The sequence below is a fragment of the Lycorma delicatula genome, chromosome 1 (assembly GCF_047948215.1).
Source record: "Lycorma delicatula isolate Av1 chromosome 1, ASM4794821v1, whole genome shotgun sequence".
Taxonomy (NCBI): domain Eukaryota; kingdom Metazoa; phylum Arthropoda; class Insecta; order Hemiptera; family Fulgoridae; genus Lycorma; species Lycorma delicatula.
Window position 1 is genome coordinate 326,544,992 of NC_134455.1, and position 26,755 is coordinate 326,571,746.

A 26,755-nucleotide genomic window follows, 5' to 3' on the forward strand; every position below is an offset into this window, starting at 1 on the left:
AAGAGGCGACTTCAAAGCATGAGCTAAGACTCTCTGGAATCCGGATATGTACATTTTCCTTCTAAGGCTTTCAACTAATTTTCTTGAATTTATGCGAGAGTATTCTTGTGAGTATCAGAATGAAATAGAATGCTGATGTGATTATTGCAATGAATAAAAGGATGTTATTACAATCAAATCCTAAGCGATAATATCAATGTAGTCAATAATGTATTTAGTTTAAAAAAGTTATCAAATCCAAACTACAATAGAACAGCTACAAAACAATGTAACTTCGACAACAAAAAAAGTTCTTTAAATAGAATCGCCAAAAATTAAAAAAATATATAACCACCTTTTCTTCGACATTGAACATTCATCGACTCTAACTTTTTTCATAAAATTTTTATTTAAATATATTAGATATTTGCCGTCTTAAAATAAAAGTTTCATTATATTTTAATGTTTAAGTTAAGACGAATGAAAAGCATTCAAGAAAAGATAAAATCTGTTTTTCTACGTTTTAGCTGAATCACAAGGGGATAGATGTCAGCGAAAGAAGCCAGAAAAAAATCCGTCTTATAAACGAAACCAAGTTACGTAAAATCCTTAGATCAACGAAATATCTAAACCACAACAAATACATAATTTAAAAAACTTTCTCAGTGTAAAGATAGATTTAATGTAGAAGTTTAACTTTCAAAAATATACTTTTGTGATTATCAAATAATACAACTGATAAGCCTAATAATAAAAATATTTTAATAAAACATCCGACAAATTTTAATATTAGTTTAAAGAAAAACCAAAGATAAATTTTTGTTAATTTAATTAATATTAATTTATTTTTCAGTTTCCGAGCTGGAGAGAAAGAATTTTATAATATAAGATCTTAATTATTTTTATTTAATTGCAGAAGAGAAAGGGACTAAATAAATTTCCATGTAAACAAAAATTTAGTCGATAAGAGTTATTGTGAGAAGTTAATAAAATTTATAATTTTCACTCACCCCTACTGCTTTGCGCGATTTTGTTTAAAAAAAAGAAGGCAAACGAGAAAAAAGTTGGATGTTAGGTTTGAATAAATGAAGGTATTGACAGCTGGGGATTTCAAGCGGCGGTTCAGAGAATATGAAACGACTTCAAATCCCTTCAACAGGACCGAAAGCACGCATTATTATAATATTCTTGTAGACGATAAGGTAACAATTCCCGTTTCAAATACACATCTTTTTTTTTAACAGATAATTAAGAAACCAATTTAGAAACATTCCAGTAATTTTCTAATAACCGATTCGATTGAAATGTATGTAACTAATTTAAAAAAAAAAAGAGTAAGAAATAAAAGAGTGTATTATCAAAAATTATTGAAATAATAAATTAATCATCTATTTAATATTAAAATACAATAATTATTTAAATTATAAAATACATATAATTATTATTTACTTATTTACAAAACCTGAAGTAGATAGAGAAAAATCTTATAGTTATTTACCTAAAATTTGAAACAAATTGTAAATAAATTTTAAAAAAATAAATAAAATACTGTAACAATATTTAAGATAAAAATTTATTAAAGAAAGACAAAACTGTTTATCATGAATAACAATTACCATTACGTGACATCATGGAGACGAAAAGAATACGCACGCATCTTCAAACCTTCAAATACACAGTCAAATATATTTCACTTACAAGCAAATCTAGAACTCTCATTTTAAAATAATTATCGAACTCCAGCTTCTTATCATTCTATACTTATTTAAATTCAGTCGTAAACCGTTTAAAATGACCACGGCTGAATTACGGTTTAAAAAAAAGTTAAAATAAACAGAAGAGGAAGTACTTATTCATTTTAACTCGTGTGATGACCGACTGAAAGAAATTATGAAAATAATTATTATTAAAATCATAATTGCGATTATGAAAGTTCTAGTCGCTTTTAACTAAAGTACTTCAAACTGAAAGATTTTGTAGCGTGAAAATCTTTGTGTAACAAAGATCTACTGAAAGGCACTTACTAAAATATCTATGTACAACAAATAAAAGTGAAAATACTATCTTCGTAAAAAGTAAAATACTAAATTAGTATTCATAGAAGTAATAGAAAAAATCAGTCTTGTAAACGAAACCAAGTTACACAAAATCCGTTTATTTCGGGAATGAGTTGTGGTTTGTTTATATATATATATATATATATATATATATATATATTGAGGGCTGAAATTTAAAGGCGGAAAAATATTTGATTGATTTTATATCGAGTAAGAGGAGAAGAGATATTCTGTAGAGTAGAAAATCCCAGGAGCTATTTGTAGTGTGACTACAGCCCCGTTAGTTCTCTTTGCTTTGATAATATAGCCGATTTGCTCTCTAGGCGATGGACTACAACGTATTATTTAGTTCAGCGAACAAGTGACTCTTCCTACACAATATCCCGCAGAAAATATGTAATAAACTCTCTCTTGTTAAAACAGGCATGATACAGCAGATATTATAAAAAATAAAAATCAATAAAGATATATTTAGTAACAATTTTATTGAAGTTAAAATACTCCTTACTTCGTTCTTCAATGTATATCTGCTTTAAATTCCATTAAATGAATAAAAATAGTATTTGGCTACTAAAATTAGATCTGTTATTTTAGATACAATTCAATAAAATCTTGGATATGATTAATAATGTTGGATTATAATAAAGCGACTACAGCCTAACAGCCTAACAACTGCTGATAAAAGGTGAATTTTTGTTACGTGAAAAAAAATGCTAAGTCTAATAGGATTCGAACCTAGGACTACCGGAGGAAAGTAAAGACGTTAGCACTCCTCTACGGAAATCGACTAAATCTATTTGGCTATATTTTTTCCTGCAAATTTAAACATGCTACTTTTTTGTTAAAAATATACAAAAAATTCATATTGTTAATCAAAGCAGAAAAATAAGCTATGTTCTAAAATTTTGGTGAAGTGGCAAAATTCCTTTTTGTATCACTTGCCATTTAGGCAGATGCAGTTTATAATATTTTTCTACCTGTATCCTTTTAATCTACTCAAATATTACAATAAATGACGTGATTGTGTCTTCTCTTTAGACATTCCTCGGTAAAATTAAATTTTCATCTTAAATAATTTCAGGATAATTTAACTTTTGTAATTAATCATTAAATCTCCTTTGAATTCTTCTCCGTTCCTTTATATTTCTACGTTAATAATTTTATCTCAAAAAATTTCTGTTTCTGAACTAAAATTTGTTTACGAGTAAACTCTTCGGCTAGGTTGGCCTGTTAATGTCGTAGCAAATGATATGTTTTGTGTTTTATCTTAAAAGTATCTTAAAATATGCACTTTTGCATAAAATATAATATTGAAATCAAAAAACTCTCATAAACGGTTTACTCTTCTTAAAATCTAAAAGTTCTTGGACATTTCGACAATAAATCTTCAAACGATACTGAGAAAGTAGTACATAAAAAAGGAAATAATAAAAAAGTAAATGAAGAAATAATAGAAAATGCTACTAATTAAACGTTAAAAAATACTTTTGAAATATTTTGAAAATAGTATTTTTAACAGAGATTATAAAATTAAAAACGGTTCGACAATGAAAGTGAAGATAAAAAACCTTCGGAACTTAAAAACATCTAGCCATGAAACCTCCAGCTCAAATTGTTCCTAAATAAACACTAAATACACTAACTACCCGGTTCTAAATTGCTACTACCTAAAAATTTTAATGAAAATCTTTCGTTTTCTTTTTCTTAACCTCCAAGACCACCGTTATATATTGCTTCAGAGGATGAGATGAATGATCTGTAGCGAGAGAAAATGCCATGCTTAACCGGATTCGAACCCGGGACTTCTGGATGAAAGACCGAGATGCTACCACTCGCGTCACGGAGGCCGGTAAATCTTATCGTTTAAAAAGTTATAGTTTAAAAATTCGTTGAAAAATCGATAATTGTTTCGGTTTAATCTTTTTATTTTGTGATAACTAGTAAACCAGCCATCATAAAAACATAAAATCTATGTTTGTAATATATAAAAAAAAGTAATTAATAAAGTTATTAATTAATATACATTTTTATTTACGCATTTGAAAGAAGAAAGTCGTTTCTTTCCCGTTATTATGATTAATATTCGGACTGACATAAAAATAAACAATTAAAAACTTATTTATTAATAGAGATGTTTCGGCTATGAGTGATTTTACGTACGTACTTTATATGAAATATGTTATAGATTGAATTTATTTTCTGTGAAAGAGTTTTTCAGATTTAGCGATTCGTTCAAAGACGACTACGTTACAAGTCAGTACTAAAAAATTGTTGAGTAAGGAAATTATCGAGCGAGACACGTGTTCCCCCCGCAGTGGATTTTATTACGTCGTTTCTTGCTGTTAACGAGATGAAGAAATAAAAAATGTATTAACTGTTTATTATAATTTTATTGAGTTTATAACTTCGATTGAATTCTAATCTTGGCACATTCAGAATAAATTCATGTATTTTATTACAAAAACCGTTAGAGCATCTATAGATGAAGAAGTGATTTGTAAGAGACTGAATATTTTTTTACTTAAATAAAAGCTGATTTCTTTATAAAAAATGAAATAAGTAATCTAACAAACTGTATAACGTAAAAATCGCAATTATCAAAAGCTTTTTATAATTCTGTTGTTTTAACCGAAAGAAAATGCGGAACTTTTTATTCTGTAAAACTAATGTAATCTAATGTTTCTGATGTCCAACAAAATCTTTTAGCTTTAATTAAAAATATTCTGAGAAAAAAACTTAAGAGAACGTTTTTGATCCGGCGTAGAAAGCTCTTCTTCATTACTGATGTTGACAAACCTATTGTTATAAAAAATTAAAATAAAATTCTGATAACTTCGAGACACTACAATAATTTTCTAGATATCAGTCGCCTTTGATAACTGATATACCAAAAAAATGTATAAAGCTTCTTCCTCTTACTTTCTGATCATACTCCTAAGGGATCATCCGTGAACCACACGACCCACAATGATTCCTATGATAGAAGGATAGCTGCGATGGTTTAATAAAGATAAGAAGGGTGGTTAACAATGGTTAATTATTGTTGAACACGAATTCTTCAACTAAGAAAGAATAATCCATCTGATCTAGTAGGCAACAGGATAAGTACACCGACAAAAAATTATATTAGAACAATAATTTTTTACTGGAATGTTACTGTAAAGGTGGAAGAGTTTTTATAAAGTACATATGAAGCATATTAGAAAGAAAGATGACTTTCGGACTAGGTCGGTAGATATTATAAAAGAATGCAGTCTCTGACAGATGCATTTAACACATTTCAAAAAATGAAATTAATTGTATTATGTTTTTTCTAAAGGTATCTTCTGGAAAGTCAAAAAGTTAAAATATATTAATTATAACCGATATAAAAATAGTTCACTTAGAAATAGAATTTTCATTAAAACAGAGATGGAGAACATTTTTCATATACTCGGGGCATTAACAACGCACAATATCGTTAAAAAAACGATGCGCCACTTCACAAGTGGATTGAAAAAAATTTCAATTTCAAGTGGATTGAAAAAATTGCAATCCACTTCACTGAATTGGATTGAAATTTTATAAATTATTTATGTATATACGGACGAAAGTGTGAACGTTTTAATTAATGTTTTAAAATTAATTTTTAAACAATTTAAGTCAATGATTAATGCGTTTTGTAAAAATATTAATCATTTAGTTTATGAAAACAATAATTATAATTTTTGCACGAATAAAATAAACGTTCGTAATGCTTTCCAAAGTAATTTAATTTTCATCGTAAAATTTTGTAACCGTTATGGGGTCTGGGCAAAGTTAACGTAGAAGATCAAAATACCTAAAAAAATAGTTTATGTGGTTTATGGATTATTCCTAATAATGGTTTTTGTACCGCTACAAGTAATATGCGATTTCTAACGAACTGAAAAGTTTATTTCAATTAATATCTCTTTAAACTGATTTTTAAATGAAAGCCTCTAAACGAAATCGAATTTTAACAAACATAAAAGTCAACATGGCCTAAACTTTTTCAATTGAAAAATAGAAATAAAAAGCTAATATTTGCATTAATAAAAGATGAGAAAAAAATTATAAGTGAAGACAAGACGTTTATAAGACAAAGAAAATGCAATAAATTCTGCGTCGTCGATAACGATTGAATTCAGAATCATCGACATGAAGGAAAATTAAAAACTATCGAATAAAATTTCATGATATTACTTCTCCTCAATTTTAAGAATCATAATTCTTAAATACACAGAAAAATACAAGTAGTTTTAGTCCAAATTGAACCAGTATGAACGAATTTAGTCTTACTTTCGGCTTTATGAACGACAACATAGCAACAGGATTATGTAACGAAACATCAAAATAAGTAAATGCTTAAGAGTTAATAATATAATATATAATAAACTAAAAAAATTTTTTTTAATTTATTTTTTAATATCTATAAAACGGGTGCTTTTTTATTTTTTCTGTATGAACCCTTAATAATGGTCGTTGACATTTTCTCAGTCTTAGTTACCTTCAAAAACGAAATAAGATATACTTCGAAATTACACGATGAATTAATGTAAGGCAGAAAATTTTATAGGTAAACTCCACCTAGAATAAGAAAATACTAGTTTTCTGGCTGTCTCTCCAACAGTACGAACTTTTCAACGGTGCAATCTGTAATCGAACAGTCGTATTGGAAAAAAAATTGAACGGAACTTTGGAAAAAATTAAACTTCCTGATTATGTGTTCGTCCTTGAATTTCCTTCTTTCCTTAGAGAAAATTAAGGGTTTTTGAGAACGACAAGAAATAGCTATTGTATGAGTACACAACTTACATTCGTTTTTTGATTTTATTCCAAGATAGTCCACTGACACTATTTACGTTTACTGCTATCGGCGTCTAACGAATTTAATGTTAATTTTACCAAAGTTTCATGATCACATTAAATGCAAGCAAGGTCATTACAATTTAAATACTTCATTAACACTTTATAACTGATAGGAAATTAACAAATTAGGTGTTTTGAATTTCTTCACACTTTTATTTTAGTCGAGAGTAATTTCGTTATAATCGAACTTTAGATGAAATGCTGCAAGTAGAAATGTTAAATATTATGTTACTTACATTTTTATATAATTTTGTTTAATTGATAATACACGGTACGGTTTGAACAATATTAGTTACGACGTATTAAAAGAACGATAGTTTTAATATGAAAAAATAACTAAATTAAAAAACTTTCCACAAATACGAATTTAAAGCTAAGGGAGAGGAATTATCATTTGTTAAAGAATATACAACGCGAAATTTCATGTGAATAATGGATGAAAGTAAATGAGTACTAAGTTCTGCTTGGGACCAGGTATCTGTGTTCTTGAATCTAACTTGTAACGATAAGTACCTGGAAGGGATGTAAAACCTTAACCTAAACGGTTAATTGAATGAAACGATCGGAAAAATTTCCTTTCTCCATGTTTATTAATTTAGTAGGGTTAAATATTAGCTCGACTACGTTCAATAATAAAAAATTTTCCCGAAACAATAAAAGCAACATTTAATTATGTATTTAAATTTATTTCTACGAATCTTTTATTTAAAATTGCTGTCCTGTGAAAAAAGATTAAAAATTATACTAGAAAACACTACTGTATAACATCAAAATATAAAAATAGAATTTTAATGGACATCGATAAAATCAAAAAAATGAGAAAACACAGTAAGAGTCAAGGAACGAGGCAATCAAGAGATTCTGATCCCCTACTCAAGAGATATTGTAAAGGCGATCACGAATAATGAAATACTCGTATAAATAACAGGAGGTAAATTTTAAACCTAATAATATCCATAATGAAGAAACTTTTCTTAATTATTTATAATTGCTTCAGTAGGAATTCGAATAATTATACAAGCAAGTGTATGAGAACATATCTTTTCGTGCAATGAAAATTTCTGCGACACGGTTCTTTCTTTACTTTATTTCTTATATATTTTATTAATAATGTTTTTGTATAAAAAGTTACGGAATTTTGCCGATATAGATCGAATTTAAAAACATATATCGACTGTGATATTATGTTGCTGTTACTGTCAGTTACACCTTGTCACGAATGTATATGTTACATTTTTATCTCATAGTAAACTAGCGGTCCGGTAAAATCCAAAGCCAAAATATATTTCATACTTTGTAAAATCTTCCTTTGATCCAAGGAAAAAAGAGCATGTAATCTTAGTATTACACAACAAACTATTTCACTTCTGTTTTCAAACAACTGTCTTTTTTCTTAGCATTGGTCCTAGCTTTTGTTATCGGTTTCTTCTTAAAACCGTCAAACTAAAATTTAACCAGAATTTTTAGATTTCTTCTTTCATACGGTTTCAAAGTTTGCTTTTTACAAATAAAAAAAGACGTTTATACATATTTTTGAATACATTTTTTAAAATAAAACATCCATTTACAACACTAACACTTATAACAATTTATAACACTTTACCGTTAATTTATATTAAGACAAAAACGTCAGCTTATCTTATTGATCGGAATAATTTTTAAAAACGTTTACTATAATTATGATTAAGACTTACGTTTTTTGGCTTTTAATGATTTGGAGTAACTGAAGCATTAATATTTTGAACGCTTCAAACAATCAATTTGTGCCATTGCCTTGACTTCTAACTCAGTAGGTTATGTCCGCCTTATTTCATTTGTCACTTCAATCAAGATTTTTAATACACGTGCCATGAAAATCGGAGCAACCGTCCTGGCATTACAATGCCAGAAATTTACACGTTCGTAAATATTTTGAAATAAACAGGATTTCTAACTGAAATAGAATTAAAAATAGAATACTAACGGGAAATTAAATTTTTACTAGTCATTTGGGACGTACTTATATTAGGATACTGATGCGACCTTAACCCGAGACAACGTCAAGTATGAGTAATTCAGTTTGTCTGTTCGATTGTGTTTTGTCACCTGTCTGCCTCTTTCTTCACACGATCAGTTCATGTAATAATAGACTTCCGATTTCTACGAAATTTACTGAAAGTATTTACTACGGGCTTAGTTTAAACGTTGAAGAAATTTCATTCACAATAAATCTTACGTAAACACATTCTAACTTTTGAGGGATAACGAATAGGACAAACCTAACCTACCTACTTTAGTAGGTTTTGTCAACTGAACTTGTGAGATCTCACAATTACGCGCTCGCATTCCTGGATTCCAAGAAACTGACACCTGATTAACGAATCTGTGTTTAAAAATTTTAAAAGCGTGATATTTTACCGATGAATTTACATTAACTATTCTATCCAAGGTAATTTTTCTTTATTCAATCACAATTATTTGTAAGGTAATACCTGACTTAAATTTCTTATAAAAATAATGTGAACGTATGGAAAAGACGAACTGATTTTCAGAGATGTCCGTTGTGGTTGGATGCGATGAAGTAGCACTCTAATACTAAAGTTGGAGTATAACAATTGTGCAAGATGTGGTTTTCACATATTGTCCCATTGTTTCCCCTACTTTCAGAGAGTGGTTATGGGGAGGTGAGAGGCTCATAAAATATTGACGTACTGGAAGCTTTTCAGTAGAGCTGTTATATACTATCATTTCCCCTGTTGGACGGGTTGTGTTTACATTAAGATAAAAGCGCCTACTTTACGCTCTGTCCTTTCCTACATAGACACAAACTTAAGATTTTACTTAGAATATGGTCTAGTCAGAGGGTAAGTTAATGTTCGAGTTAAAAATAAATAAATTTCTTAACTATGTTCAAACGTTGCAACTTAATTAGTTAGCAGCACAGACCTAAAAGTGAATTTTTAAATCAGGATTTGCGTGGCGCGTACGATATAATTTTAAAAACGTTAGACGATCGATCATCTAACAGTTTTTTTTTTATTTCTGATTTTGATATATTCTTTCTTATATAACTAAATACTTGCGAAAAATTTCTGTTACCGGTATTAGGATAATGAAATTACCAGAATAGTCAATTTAAATAGTAATATTCGTGAGTTTTCTCTGCTCGTATTTAAACAATGCTGAAATTTAAATGTTTATAACACGCCATTTTAAAGTAAATTTAATCGTGAAATAATTAACATCGTGTTAAGTAAATCGTAGAAATTAATCGCGTTTTCGTTTCTGAGTTTCATGAAAACCAAAATCATGCCCTACTGCGTTTGCAGGAGATCCGCTGATTTCTGTGATGTAGTCAATAGTTCTTTATATTTCATCCAGAGGTTCCTTGTTTGAGTCTCGGTCAGACTTGGAATTTTTCACACACTACAAATTTTTGCACAAATTTCTCATTTTTACAGAAAAAATTTTTAGGTCGCGGGGGTAATCGCGCGTAACCCTATAGTTAGCGAGGTAATGAAATAAATCTTATCTTATATGTACTCGTATAAAAAAATAAATGTTTGTTTGTGTGTCCTGTATGCATTCCTATATCACTCATCCGATTGCGATGAAACTTTGGAATTGTTGTGCGCACGCCTGCAAAAGTTTCTGAATTATTTTTGAACCGCTGGGGTGGCGCTAGGGTCGAGATATTTCGAAAAATTGTATTTATGGTCCGTTTTGGCTCATATTCAGAATATATTAGTTATGTGAAAAGAAATATTTTTGAAAAAATGAACCCGCTAGGTGGCGCTGGGGTTGAGATATTTAGAAAAATTGTATTTATGGACTGATTTGGCTCATATTCATAATGTATATTAGTTACGTGAAAAGAAAAATTTTTGCAAAAACTATCCGCTAGGTGGCGCCGGTGTCGAGATATTTACTAAACAAACAATCAAATATACAAACAGACTTTCTTTTTCTATTTATTTAAAAGGCAATGTTCGTATGCGTGTCTGTTATAGACTAAAAACTGCAGGACCGATTTACGCGCGGGAAAAACGGAAAAAAGAAAAAAGGGAAAAATTAAAAAATTAAAAAAAGGGAAAACGGGAAAAGGGATAAAGTGAAAGGTTAAATTTTGTGAATGTGAAGTTCTGCAACTATCAGTTTTTTAATGTTTTATCAAACTTTCAATTGTGTTCATTTAATCTATATATATATTCAAATCTAGCAACAGCGAAGCATTGCCGGATCTGCTAGTTTTTTATAAATCATATTGCAGGAAATAAATGAATAAATAAATACAATAAAAATTATTGTTATCAATTCAGTCAGGATATAAAATTAAATATTATTACTCCCCTGGGGACTTCTTATTATAAAGAAGAAGTACTATTTGTAAATTTGTTTCACATTTTAGAGTAGATAATTTCATTTCTCTTATTAAATAGGTTCATATCTGGGAGACTGAAATGGCTACAAGACTGAAATGGAGGAGTGGATATCATAAAAATATCAAAAATTTTGATTATCTTCCTTTATATTAAAAACTCAAGTGTAAGAATTTTTTCAGAAGTACATGGTCACACATCCGTTTTCACGATCCAGTAATTATTTTGTTCTTAGTATTAATTTTACTACTACTGTCTTCTTTCCAAACTTAGTTTTGATGTTGTTTTCATTTACTATTAAGGTTCTTTAAGTTAAAGTTTTCCTTTAAAAATTTGTCGTAATACATTTTACGGTAAAAATTTTATTTAATCGAATAAGATTGAAGACCGTTATTAGTAGCATATCTATCCTTTATTCCCCCTTCCCTTGTTATATTAGTAGACGTAATTCTCAAAGATGTCATGACTACTTAAACGTGACGAATTAGATAAGATCAAATGATTAATATACACAAAATTTATTGTTTAATAATAACGCAGGTTTATATATTATTTTATTGTATAACACACTGTTTGTATTGTAAAATACGGTATGCTCAGTAGGATTCAAAATATAAAATACAAGTATCACATCGAAAAAGTGTTTAGTTACATCCGCAGTTTGCTTTCATTTAGAACGCATCATTTCAATGATTGTGAAGTATGTCGTAACGGTAAAATTGAGGTATTTCTAGTTCACGTTACTATTGTAAAAATTTCATCTGTTGCTATTCGTAATAATTTTATATGATTTGTTGATTTTGCTATTAACATATACAATTCCGTCCCTGGGGAAGGATAATTACAATTACAATTCCCGAACGCTGTTACCGTGCGTCATAATCTATTTAATGTGACGCATCAAGTAGATTGTTCTGCATTACGGCTTCGGTTTAAACTAACACACAAAATCTGGTACTTTTCTGAAGATCTATTAACTGAGTATTAATTTATGTTCTATTACTTTAATTTTTTGCGGGAGCCCTATATAAAAAGTAGTAATAATAATTTTTTCTCGATTATACACTAAGCAGTTTATTTTTCTGCGAGATAAATTTACAGTCGCCTACATTTTAAAAATGTTGTCTTTCGTATACAATATTACAAGACCTACATTATTTATTTCAAATCCAGTCCATAATGATGCTTGAATACGTTTGCTTTATTTTAATATTCTTATTTTGCGTGCTACATTTTCAAAATTGTTAAGGTAATTTCTTTTAGACTCAACAAGAGTAACGGCTGAATTGGGATTAGGCCACAGCCTGTTGAGGCATTATCTTAGTATAAAAAATCTGATGTGAACACCACATGACTTCCTTGCCTATTAAATTAGATATACAAATTTTTTTAAATGAAAAGTACATAAAATTTTATTTCATTAAAAACCTGTTATTTTTTTATATCTTGTGTTTTTTTTTTAATTCATCGTAAAAATGTTTTACAATGAGACGTTAATAATCATTAATAAATTAATATATTTAAATTTAAAAAAAAAGTTAAAAAAAAATGAAATCTGATTCGAAACGATGTACCTTTCCCTAAGATCCAGTTATTTCATTAATTAAAATTTTATTTTGCTATAACTGGAACCAATAAAAATAAGTACCACCATATTGTTGAAAAGCTCTCAATGAGGGCTATTACTGAAGTTAAGAAATAGTCTAAAATCCAAATTTCTTTTTTTGGATTTTGGGGTTTTTTTGGACACTTTGGTCTCGTCGATTGCAATCAAATGGGGAGGTGCACAACTAGCTGTTACAACAGTCCTAAATCCAATCGTTTCTGAGTTATGGGAAATACATACGTACGTACAGACGTCACGCCGAAATGGATTCAGGGATGGTCAATGGTTATTTCCGATGAAATCTGAAAACCGAAATATTTCGCGATTACAATACTTCCTTGTACTAAAGGCTTTTTACTTTAAGTAATAACAGCCTTATTAAACCTTAAATTTTCTATTGAACAGTAATAATATAACTGATTATTATTAATAATAATAACAGTAATAATAATAAATAAATAACTAATAATAAATAATAGTTTGTAATGTAACTAAGTGCTCTTTAAGTGTGTGCATAGGTGTGTGTGTGTGTGTGTGTATGTGTGCGCGCGCGTGTATATATATATATATATATATATATATATATGTGTGTGTGTGTGTGTGTGTGTGTGTGTGTGTGTGTGTGTATGTGTGTGGGTTTTTACGCGATCTTGTGTAAAAACTGCAGTTTTTAAATTAAAATGTAGGTGGCGTATAGATTACGTTTTATTTCATTCACTTTCTATTTTTCCTTTCTATTTACCCCATTTTTTTAAAGATGTAATTTTTAAATTTAGAGAGTGGTGAATTTTTTTTAAGTTCAATAGATATATAAATATAAATACAAGTGGGAGGATATAAATTTAAGTTCTTATAAAAATTAATTTTCGTCTTTCAACATCATTATCATCTTCATCATCATCATCATCATTATTATTATTATTATTATTATTATTATTATTATTATTATTACTATTTTCTTTTGAAGTTTTTGGGGAAATCGACTGCTGTGGTCATTAATCCCTTACCACATCAAAAAAAAAAAAAAAAAAAAATTACTTTGTCATTCCGGTTAAAAGCACAAGTGACGTAGTAAACTAGTCTTGTCATAACTGATCATGCAGAAATAGACTTGTCAAGGGGAATTAAAAACTCCAAATAACACATGACAAAGGTGTAAAGGGCTCTTGCAACTTAAAAACTAACTCATCAAAAATGCTTAAAACAAGTTAAAAATACCTAAAACACTTCGCCATTCTACCTAAATGTCAAAATAACTAAGAAAAAAACAATTCACATAATTTATATCAATCACAAAATTAGTTTATAAACACATATAAATCAGATTTTCTTTAAATTTTATCGCCTAGGTTTACCCTTAGGCCATCCTTTCTTCTTTCTTTTCTCCATTTTCTTGGAGGCCTCAATGTCAAATTCCACGGTTTCACAGGCCTCGGAGATGAATTCTAATGATCCTTTACACTAGATCACGGAGGATCTTCTGCTGCCGGCATCTGATGATACCGTGATACCGGCTCCATTATTATTGTAGGGTTCCGTAAACAAAGATCATAGTTGAGACTTCTATTACATCCCTGCTCACTTCTGAACTAAGAATGCTTTCTGTCCTTGGGTCAAGAGAAGGGATTCTTAGAAAGTGGAGATGGGAGGACGTCCAAAATAAAAATATAAAAAAAAAGTGTTGATATTATTTCCACTATGAATGCTACTTAATTTTACAGTAATAAAGAGGATGTCTATTAGTTTACTGTTTACTTTTGTAATAATATTATAATATTGTTTTCTTTGAATGTTTTTGGATGTTGAAAAGGAAAAAGAGATGTAACTTAAAAGAAAAAGATATTTTCTTTTTTACTGTAAACTAGAAAGAAAATGATAACATCCGATTTATTTTCTATATGGAACGTTCACTCTGACAAAGTTTGAAAATCCATTTGATTAACAGGAGGCATTTAAATATCGAACCGAGTGCGATTGCATTTTAAATATAATTGATACGGTAATAATTATTTATGTATCAGCAACCGCTGACCATCACTATTCATTAAAAGGAAATACGAAACAAAACAACGCATGGAAATTTAATAATTAATAAAGCTGAATTCTTTTCTTGGGAAAGAAAACCTTAAAAGAATTAATTCCAACGACCATAGCCGTGATACACGTTCTAGTAACAGGTGTCAATCCTTTTCACTGGCAGCTAGCTACTACTCAGATAACTGTTTTAATATCTAATTTCTATATTTTAATCACTAGCACAAAGAGTAAATTTTTGAGATATGATTACGTAACATATGCTTAATTTTGTCTTAGTTGAACCGACACCAGTAACCCATCGGGTTGGTCTAGTGGTTAAACTCGTCATCGTAAATCAGCTGATTTCAAAATCGAGAGTTCTGAGATTCAAGTCCAACTAAAGGTAGTTACTTTTATACAGATTATGTAGGTAGTTATTTTTATACTAGACTAGATCGTGGATACCGGTGTTCTTTGGTGGTTGAGTTTCAATTAACCACACATCTCAGGATTGGTCGACGTGATACTGTACTAGACCTACACTTCATTTACTTTTTTTTAACCTCCGGGAATTCATTTACATTGATACATATCATCTGAAGTAATACCTTACGGTGATTCCGGAGGCTAAACAGAAAAAAACCATCGACACCGTTATGTGACATGAATAATTTGGTAAATTTATTTGATAAAATAATATAAAATATTTCTTGACGTGCATTTCATCTTACAATAAACATTACCGTTATTTTATCTAACAGCATTTATTTATTCATATTAGACTACGGTATCAGTTAAACTCACTCTAACACTATGGGTCGCACTTGCTCGATAAGTTAATTTTTCAGAAAATAACTAACATTTTGTTACGTATTTCTTAAAAAAAAAACAGTCTTCTGTATAACTGGAAATAACTAAACCGGCAATGATAAGATTAAAATAAAATAATAAATACAGTTGACATTTTTTAAAACCTTTTTCAGTTTATATAATGGAAACTCTAATGTGATTTTTCAGAAATTTATTACGGGAAAAAAATTGCAGGATTCAAGAGAACAATGATGACAAGTATCTCTAGTATATCTCTAGTAACGGACTCCTCCGTTTGTCCGGATGCCCCCCATGTCACTGCATGGGAGCCGTAAAAGCTTTGGTGTGTAGGAGCGTGGAATCAGGGCAGAGATTGCGTTCCAGCGTTCAAGACCTAGTAAGGTCAGTTATTTTTACACGGATTTGAATACTAGTTCGTGGATACCGGTGTTCATTGGTGGTTGGGTTTCAATTAACCACACATCTCAGGAATGGTCGAACTGAGAATGTACAAGACTACACTTCATTTATACTCATACATATCATCCTCATTCATCCTCTGAAGAATAATCTAAACGGTAGTTACCGGAGGCTAAACAGGAAAATGAAAAGGGCAGAGATTGCGCATCCACTCTCTACCAGGACATATTCTTGTCCACCGAGTACCGGGCCGGACCTTCAAGGTTAGCAGCTCTGGATTGGGGATGTATCGCGACGGCTACAGAAGGCTATCCTTGCTACAGATGGGATCAACATTTCATCAGAATCTTGAACAACCAAACGTGGCAGAGTGTTCATGTAAATACTTCGTCTAAAAACAGCCGATTCTCCAGAAGCGAAAAAGAAACGAAGAAAGTATACAGAAAAACTTAGAAAAAAGTTGAGACGTTGAAAAGCTTTTTTTTAGCAATAGTGCGCCCAGACCAAGGCATCTTGTGATTATGAAAAAGAATTGTAATTTCCAGAAAGTCAGCTGTTTCTTGAATGCATGAGAGATAACAATCTGTGCTGGTGATCCTGTCAAGCAAATAAGTAAGACTTTTACAGACTGCACATTGAAACCGTGAGTAACAATCATACCAAAATATTCAAGCTTTAAAGAATATCGGTGAGTTTCCTGTGTTTGTTTAACCCCATTGAAAGGAGTTTTTGTTTGTCGCGATCTTCTTAATTGCACGGAAAAAAAAATAGTAGAGGAATTGTCAAATCAGGGTAAAACAATGAAGTATTTATTTAAATTAAGTATTAAAGAGAATTTAAATTAAGTATTTATTTAAGTATTTATTTAAAACAATGAAGAAGTATTTCCTTCTGCTTCGCATGTCTTAACATTCAACAAACCTAACCTGCCCGAGAAAGTACGTGCTGACATACATCGTTTAGATGTGCGTGCATCCATACCACAACCTAGGCTGAGGTTTAAATACCAGCGTTTCGGACACATTGCAGTCAAATGTGAAAGGCAAGAAATCTGCGTTCGTGGAGCGGAAAATCATGAAGGCGATCCGTGCAAAGGACCTTCAGTTTGTGACAACTGCAAAGGGCGCTACAACTGTCATTTAAGAAACTGTGCCGTTTACAAATTGGAAACAGTGACTCAGGAGATAAAAACCCTGCAAAAACTAAGTTATCCTTTAGCTAGGAAAATTGTCAGCAGTCAAACATCTCGACTGACTACGACTTAAGCAGAAGCGGCTGCTGCCCTTCTTCATCCAAAGTTAAGGTGAAGCAGTTGGTATCTTAAGCAAAGCCTTGCTGCTATGATTGAGAAAATCATAGCTATTAGGATGGAATCTCCTCAGCAAAAAGAACTAGTAAAACCCGCGAAGTTGTAGGCACCGATGGAGTTTGTATATAAGAATATTAAGGAGACACCTGAAAAAGCCAAAAACACCATTCCTTCGCCCAATCGTAACGTGAAGGAAGGTGTGACAAGGACGTAGAAAAAGTATGAGTTTGGTGCATTGCAGATTCAAATTATAATAAAGAAAACCTTGGATACAGAATTCAACAACATGAAGTTATGAAACCTCTAAATTCCCAGAGGGCTCCTACGAACAGGTAGAGTACTTAAGCCACCCCAAAAATGTCATTAGAGAGTGTATCAAGTTTGGGCTTTGAGACAAGAATGCTAACCGCTCCCTCTATTTTGGTATCAGTCGGTATCACATGATGCCAACCGCAGAACCTCCCAGGTATCTGAGAAGAATGAAAATACTTAGATACTGTCTCCGAGGTCTCAGGCACGCTGTTATCAGAGGTGGAGGCTATCAGGAGGATAGAGAAAAGAAATAAGAAGGGATGGTCCAAGGAAAGTCCTATGCGATATGTTTTCATTATAGATTTTGGTAATAATCATAATTTCAGAGATTTTTAAATAGTAGTTACTTTTAATTTTCAGGATGGGAAAGTTTTTTTTTTGTTTGGAAAAAGGGTTAATGACCAAATTAGTGTATGTCAGTATACCTCAAAGAAAAAAATAATAGTTATAATTATAATAAATTACACAATAAATTATGTAATAATAATTTTTTTTATTTTAAGGAAAATACATTACGATTGCGTATTTTTTATTTAGTCCGAAAACTGCAGATGTTTAGATAATAAATCTGAATTAATCAATAAAGTTCTTAATGATCATAATCCCTTTGAATAAAAGGCTCTACGATTTAGATTTCTAATATCTTAACGTATCAGAAGTTAATCTACAAAAGAAAATTACTTCAATTCAGCGATTAACATTAATCTTTCCCGGTAAAGACATGAAAGTGAAATATAATATATTTCACCTGTTGTATTTATTTTTAATTTTATGCACAACACTTGTTGCTTGTACTTCGCACTTTACAAATGGGATTTCACACTTCTGTAAAAAAGAAAAAGGGAATAAATTACATTATCTACTGAAGTTACTACTAAAATTGTGATTCGATTTATAAAACGATTTAATTAAATATCGTAACTAAAATTATTTAAGTAATTACGGTTTAGTTCTAAATATTCGTTACTTTTATTTTAATTTTCATAAATTTCCGAGAGATAAATACATTTGAAATATTCTCAGAAACATGTATTTGTCATTTTACATGTGTTACCGTATATGAAATTGTACTTGTTTTAGCGTCTCGGCCTTTCATCCGGAGGTCCCGGGTTCGAATCCTCCAGTCAGGCACGGCATTTTTCATGCGCTATAAAAATGTTCATTTCATATTCCCATACACAAGCTTCAAGCTTATATGGAGAATTAATCATCAAATAAAAAAATCTAAGTAAAATTAAAACTAAATTATACGTATGTTACTTTCGTCTTACTGTCCATAAAAAACTTAAATAATTTGCTTTTTCTCATTTGTACTCTGTCTATCTAGCAGTTATACATATTTTTAAATTAAAGAAAAATTAGGGAAATTGCACAAGCAAGTAAATAGAATTTTAATTTAACTCAAATGAGCAGATTTTTTCTTCAAATTTATAAATTTCATCCAATATTTTTGTAAAATATAATAAAAATAGGCCCTATATTGAGTATTATAATTAGTATTGATAAAAAGAAAAATCATGGAATTACAATTGAAAAAGCTAGTGCAATATATGATATTTATCGTAACCGGAGTAATAATGAATAAATGCAACCCTTAGTCGTTTAATTTTAAATCTGTTTGTAACAAAGGTTTTACTTACTTCTCTGATCTGTATATTAAAAATATTAATTCATTCCGCTTTAAACTGTAAATTTTAAAATAGATGCAAATTATTGACAGTCTCAAATTAGGGAATAATACCGGTTGAAAAGGAAAATTTTTTCAAAATGTGAGGTCTCGATGACGAATAAAGGAGAATGATAAGCAAAGTATCTTGCAGAATGATTCTGAGTGCTTCATACTGCGTTTTAATTATTCAAGAAATATTTTTATTTCCTGAGAAGCACTCAACAATCGTCTCAGTTTCTATTTCAACATATAATTTTGTAAATTTAGAATCCGGTTTCATATTTTCAAGCTACATAAACATCGCAAAATAATGAATAAAATTTTTGCATTTTGTATTCGTTGTCTTTTTTTAAAATATTTTTTCATTTTCATTTAAGCGAACAATAACTACTTTTTAGCTTACATTTTCAATAAAAAAAGCACTGATGCGCTATTAAACACACAAAAGACACAAACGCGCGCGCGCAAAAAAATACTGTGATGTTTTGCTGATCGTGGATCACGAGACAATATCTCCAATAGAAAAAACATTTATTGTAAAAATTTAGAGCCTAGTAAAAATATAACCATGTAAACACGATGAATGTAATATTTCATATGGAACTATTGTAATTTTTTTTCCTCTGTCGTTCTCACACCTGTGTTGCATTAGTTGTGCATTTATGGACACAACACGCGCGTGTAGTTATTGACACACACTCACGTATACGGATACAAAATAGAAAGGAGTGGATATCGTACACTGCGCATTAACGTTATCTACAAATATTACAACAAAATAAAAATAAAGATCGCTAAATATGTATGCTCGAAAAAGTAATAGTATGGAAATAAAGAAAGTAAATATGAACAACAAATTAAGACGTTAAGTTGTATATTCATTATTAAACTTTTAATTATGTTACATAATTATTCATTATCATACATAAATAGTAAAAGATACGTTGTACATACTGCATATATACAGCCGATCCTTCATCTAAATTGATCTATCGGTTTAGAACTGCGTGATGAACGAACCTGACCGTCTCAATACGATTCAAATATAAAAGGTAGAATTCTATAATGTTAACCGTTGTAAACTTACATTAGATAAAACTAATTCCTTACACTATCATGGGTTCTACATCGCGATTACTTGTGTTTATCTCTTAAAAGGTAAAAATAAAGATGAAAATTATGCTTCATTCCTAAGACAGTTTTGAATGTTTGTTTAAGTAATAATACGTTTCAGTTCGGATAATTTATGTTATTTATTTATTTTTAATTATAAAAGGAAATGTAATTCTAAAAAATTAAGGAAATTAATAAAATAAAAATAATTTTTTGTTTGACTTTTTAAGAATCTAAATAAACGATAGTATTCTAAAAAAATAAATAAAAGAATCGCAGTTCATTAAAATTTATCGAGCTATTTTATTTTATTTCCCGTTACTAATTATTCACCGCCATTTATAATTTATGTACGGTTAATATATCTATACAGGAATCGCTAGAAAAAAATATTAATATATAACAAAATGAGTTAAAAATAGTCAAAATCACCTGAGCTCTATGTGTCGCCCGGGGGTGGTCTCCTGCGACACCTGCCGGCTAGCAGACGCAACTAACCCGCACTCGTTGCAAGATCGTAGCGTAAAGGTAGCGTATTTACTCGCTTCGGGGAGAGGGAGACAGTCGATGTGACCAGGCATGCGCGTTTTAACGCTGCCTCGAGATCAGACCTCTGCCGGCCTCAACAACCCCTCACCGCCATGGACCACCAATATATTTCGTCATCTCAATCATCAACTTGATTGAACACCCGCCTCCTCGTTTCCTCTTTTCTATTTATTTCTCTCTCTCTCTCTCACTCTCACTCCCTCTCTCTCTCTTTCTATTTTGTCTTTAACTTCTAAAACAATTAAATATTCTCAACTAATTATCGGTGTCTGATTCAATCCCTTAATCTGTTTTAATAATGTAAACAATTCAAATGTTATTTTCTTAAATGAGCAGTAAAAAGTAATATTTTAAAAAGTAATCTCTGCTCATTTGACGATATTAATTTTTATTTCGACCGCTGAACCTTCAAGTGCGCTTATATGCATTTTAATAGGTTACTTTTCCAGTACTTATTAAATTTTTTTATTTTCTTTTTCGAAACACTACGGTTGTAGATTTTATGAACTCTCATACGGCGTACTTCGTAATTAATTTTCTCGTATTTGTATTCTCTTTTTGTAAACTTACATGTTTTCTTCTGATTCTTTTCTCATTATCAGGATATCATCTGCCTTTCATATAGTTGTTCAATTTTCATTCTTCCCTATATCAGACGTCCTTCCTATTTCTGTCGTCTCTTCTTTTTACCTCACTCTTCTCAAAATTTGATTTTATACCTAAATTCCCAGTTTTCCCAGTTCTTTTCTTCGGCAGAGCTTTCAGATCCCTTGCAAGATAATTTTAAATCGTTTATTTGATCTTATCGTCTAAAAGAATTCCAACTAATTCATTCTCGGTCTTCAAGCTTTTTCAAAACTATATCTACGCTCTCTTATCTGTTTAATTTTTACTTCTAAATCTACTTGTTTAAAGAATATCGATGTTCTGTACCAACAAAGTTATTTTTATTATTCTTATCCTTAGTGTGACCGTGTTATAGCTATATTGTACCGTGTTTCAAATTTTCGTTAGGTAATCTAGCTTCCCTCAACAAATTCCATATTAGGGATATGAATTTAACTGTTTGAGATAGTATGACTTACTGGATAGACACTGAGTAAAAATAGTGATAGTTTAATCAATAGTGGTAGTTTAATTTATAATCGAACTCATCAGAGCGAATCGTACTCATCCGGTTACTGATACTTTTCTCCATGACCGGTTCCGGAATGGCGGTTCTCGACTTTCCTGAAGGGAAACGAGATAAACAAATTCGACTAAGGAGAGCTGCAAAACATTTTGCGGTAGTTGACGCTCGATTCCGAGATCACAACATTATTGATGAACAATAGGAAACTGACCGGTTCAAATGCTTACTGCGACTAATTGATTTTACTTTCGTATTAAACAACACCCAATAATAGGTTCACGCTTCCTTAAGAAAATCCTTTATCGATACTCGCCTTTCTACGGTATGGAAATAAGGCTAAGCTGTAAACCTTCAGGCCAGATCGCCATCGAGGGTTACGAGAATTAACAAGGATAATTTATTATGTCGGTGGGTTAATCACTTCTTTTACGCGAATGTTTTTTGAGTAGTTAAAGTAAGTATGAAGATGACCCTGAAGAATTTCTTAAATGAGCTAAACTGAAAGTTAATTGTTAAAATTTAAATTTAGTTGTAGGTTTACAAATACAAGAAATGGAAATCAACCGTTAAGGTTTATTTGCAGTTCGCGAAGGGAGGGTGAGTTTATTCTAACGAATAATATAACAATGGGACGCGATTAAGATCGTGAGAGAAGCAAAAATTCCATCCTTAAGTATGCCGGTTCGGTTAGGAATGACGAACATTGACCGACTGAATTTGCAAAACCGACTGAATCAATTGGTTTTGAGACACCAAGTTAAGCCAATATCTGGATTCACAGGGCAAATAAGATTTGAAAGCTCTAATTCTCATGGTTGTTGTGTTTAGTTTGTTTAAAATTCATCACTAGATGAAGCTGTAATAGCAATAATACTTTTTATCCCTTACTTCCTTGAGCCGGACATACAATCAAGTAAAGCTCAGCCCAGGAGAGCGTCCTTCAACTCTAAGAGTGCCTGCCCACCTACCGGCAGTACGTCCGGCAAGGCAGTTCAGCCCCCCCCCCCACCCCGGTGGATATTTGTTATCGCCTGCCTCTAATCTCCAAGAAGAGGTGTACCGGACACGACTATGTCGTTCCCGCGCCCCGCCCTGGAGACCGGGTCTCGGTCTATACTTTTTAATGCCTCACGCCTCTAACCACTGAGCAGGGAGAACCGGGCTTGGCCAAGTCGCTCCCGGCCCCCAATCCAGCAGCCGGGTCTGGGTCTTTTATTTTGCCCCAACCCAGCCTAAGGACCCCGAAGTCCCCGGTCGATCATCGTAACCGACACACCTCGGCATGCCGGCCCTCACGACCCTAACTGTATCCGCCATTTTCTAACTCTAAAATCCACGCCGGTGCCTCTCCTCGACTTAGTTGCGTAGCACCTTATTGGCAAACGAATTAAAAGCCCTCCAATTTTCATCTGATGTCAAAATAAAACGTATTAAATTCTCTGCCTGGAGCCTACCCAGGCCAGCTTGCCTACGTAAAACGCGCCTTTCCTCACACTCAAAGATTGTATGTTCAGTGTCCACTACTACAATACATGCAGCAGGGTGAACTATGCAAACCTATGCAAATAATACTTGAAATTTCCATGACCTGTTAACATTTGTGTCATGAAGAAATTCATTTCGCCATGACCCCTATTTAGCCAAAGATCTATGTCTGTAATTAGCCGCTTGATCTAATTAGAACGTCCACCTGTCTTCCATTTCATTTTCCAGGAATTTCTCGTAGCCTCCATCGAATCACGTTTCCCCATACCTTCATATCGCATCATTCGTTCTTTCACTTGCAGCTCAATTGGTGGAGCTGAAGCTAGCAAACACGCTGCAATAGTTGCAACGGTGAAAATGTACTACGTCGATAAACGGCATACATATCGCGCAATTCAGGTTCATTTGTAAACATTAATAGTTTGTGCTCGGACTCCTGCAGAACCCGTGTATTTAAAATTACAATCAGTGTTCATATTCATGAATTCAGGTATTAGTGTTTGATTATATATTTGAAGAGGTTTTGTAACGTATGACGAAAAGAAAAGTTTCTTTCATCACAAGAAATATCTTGAGAAAATTATTTTATTATTATAATTAAATAAAAATTTACGTAGAGAAATTTAACTCTAGAAAATTTAATTTTTAAGATTCTTTAAAAACCATATTTCTCTAAATATTATTTCTTTGAGTAGTTTACAAAACTAATTAAGAAGTTATTCTAGTTTTAATAACTGTAAAGTTTTGAATTTTTAACTATTTACACCAACGTTTTCTCCAGCATTTTAAAAAAAAATATATAAATGCACTAACTTGTGTATTCTCGCAAATACGGGTTGCTATTTTTTAATTCGTGTTCAATCAAAAATTGTAATTATTATTATTATTAATTACGAACGATAATGTGTTATTTTTTATGATTTTTTTTAACATAATGTCATAAATTACAAAATATTTAAGATAAAACGTTTGTATTAATATAAGCAAATATAATCAAGATGATTGGGTCTTTTTACAGATTTTTCTTTATTTTTTCTTTAGAAAGATCGAGTTACGTGTTTACTTTTAATTTCTGAAAAACATTATTATTGATAGAGAAACAGACTAATTCACAGCAAATAAAAACTTTAATGAGGTTTGACTTAACGTACTGAAACCAAATAAATGAGCATTTCTAAACGAAGGAACCCAAATCAATATAAAATATCACTGATAAAACATACCAATAAATGCATTTTCTTAAAAGAAAATGATATTTTTCAGATTATAGATTACTTTTATATCAAGAGTTTGCAAAATAAATAAATATATATATACATATTTGCATGTAACCTGTAAATAAAAAAATGTGGAAATTTCTGTGTTATATTTTTCACTTCGATTATTGTTTTTGCAAGAGTTTATTTTTATTTCTAAGTTTTTCTTTGCTTTAAGGTGGAAATATTTTTTATCTATTTAGCACCGGTAAAATCTACCTCCAACTTCCAGCGTTCGGAAAAGGATATTTTTCTTCGAAAAGTCGATATAAATCATAATTATCAAAATGAGTGAGACTTAGCCACAAATAAAATTTAAACGTTATTTAAACACTACACGTACTGAATATTTACGTCCGTTACAAAACGAATTATATTAAAATTTAATCTGTACGTCATTAACTGTTAATGATCATAAATTTAAAAAAAAATTGTTGTAAATTTATTTTCAATATCGTTCATGTAATTAAATAATCATTTTATAATGGTAATTAATACTGTATTTAATGTTGTTTTAAAGATTTAAGCTCTATCTCAAAAAAGGTTTTTAATATTTAAGTGAACAATTAAAATAAATTTACAATTAATTACTCAAAATCAATCTTTATATTACTTCTATGAATATTAGAAGGTAAATTTTAAATCAGCAATAGTAGTAGTTTTATGGAAAGCTCTCCTCAATTTAGCCATCAAATACATCATTGAATTTTAATTTCGCGCTTCATGTTAAAATAATACAAGGGGAAAAAAACCCAAATTATGAAAATTATTAATTTAGACTCGGTATTATTTCAATAGGAAAACTGACTGCCTTGAAAATCCTCTTAATAATTTTAAAAGAAACATCCCCCTGTAAAACTCAATTTTACAACAACACTGTTGTATACCTACATTTTCGAGAACGGTTACATAAAATTTTATTTTAAACACTACTTCTTTTAACAGGGAAGATCGTCAAAGTAGTGTTTAAGAAAGCGCTTAAATGCAGATTTCCAACGCAACGCTTCACATCAGTAAGTGCACAGTTATTTACGTTTACAGCAATACTATATACGATCTAATTCCTTTCTAATGAATATGTTTTGATGGCAAATACACGTTTACGTTTAAATCAATCTATTGTTATTGTTACTGAAGCTCTGAGATTAGTTGAGTGTGTTAAGAAGATATCGGAAAATTAAACAGTAAGAAGGCTGTATTTACAAGATTTGTATATATCTTAATAAATATATCGATTATAATTGTAGTATTTTGTATTGATGTTTATATCTTTTATATTTATTATTTTGTTTTTTTTTTTTTATGTTGATACTTATTGATCTTCTTTATTGATGTATAATTATAATGTTTGTCGTAAAGGTGATCTACTACTATACCATTAGCATGGAACTTCGTCTTTTCAAACAAATCATATTATTAAGAAACAAAAATCACTAAAATATTTAAAACACTATTAAGTAATAACTTCGTCAAAAATTGTTATTATTCAATTAAAGAACTCTTTGGAATTAACTAATCCTGACATAATTACTAATCGACACGAAATACCACTCGCGTCAGTTTCCATGGGGAAGTGGTAGCGTCTCGGCCTTTCATCTTGGGAGCTCCTCGGTTCGAATCCCGGTCAGGCACGGCATTTTTCATAGGCTACATTTCCATATCCCACGCACAAGCTTCAAGCTTATGTGGCAATATCATCAAACAAAAAAAAAACACAAAAAATAGCATAAATATCATATTAATTAATATGACAGGATAATTGTTATTGTTAGTGTTAGCCGGATATTTTAATTAATATTTTTCTCCGAAAGTGTG

At 30.7% G+C, this 26,755-nt stretch overlaps 1 protein-coding gene across 4 annotated transcripts in view; it reads right to left on the reverse strand.

The window, feature by feature from the left end:
- LOC142334226 (atrial natriuretic peptide-converting enzyme-like) overlaps nucleotides 1–21,058 on the reverse strand; it is a 145,791-nt gene extending 124,733 nt beyond the window's left edge. For 2 of the 4 annotated variants that reach the window (XM_075382080.1, XM_075382077.1), the window contains exon 1: nucleotides 20,951–21,058. The gene's annotated coding sequence lies outside the window, so the exon portion shown is untranslated. Of the gene's footprint in view, nucleotides 1–13,109; nucleotides 13,172–20,950 lie in introns of all 4 variants that reach the window. The other 2 variants (XM_075382078.1, XM_075382079.1) reach the window with 2 other exon arrangements.
- Between the last annotated feature and the right edge of the window lie 5,697 nt (nucleotides 21,059–26,755).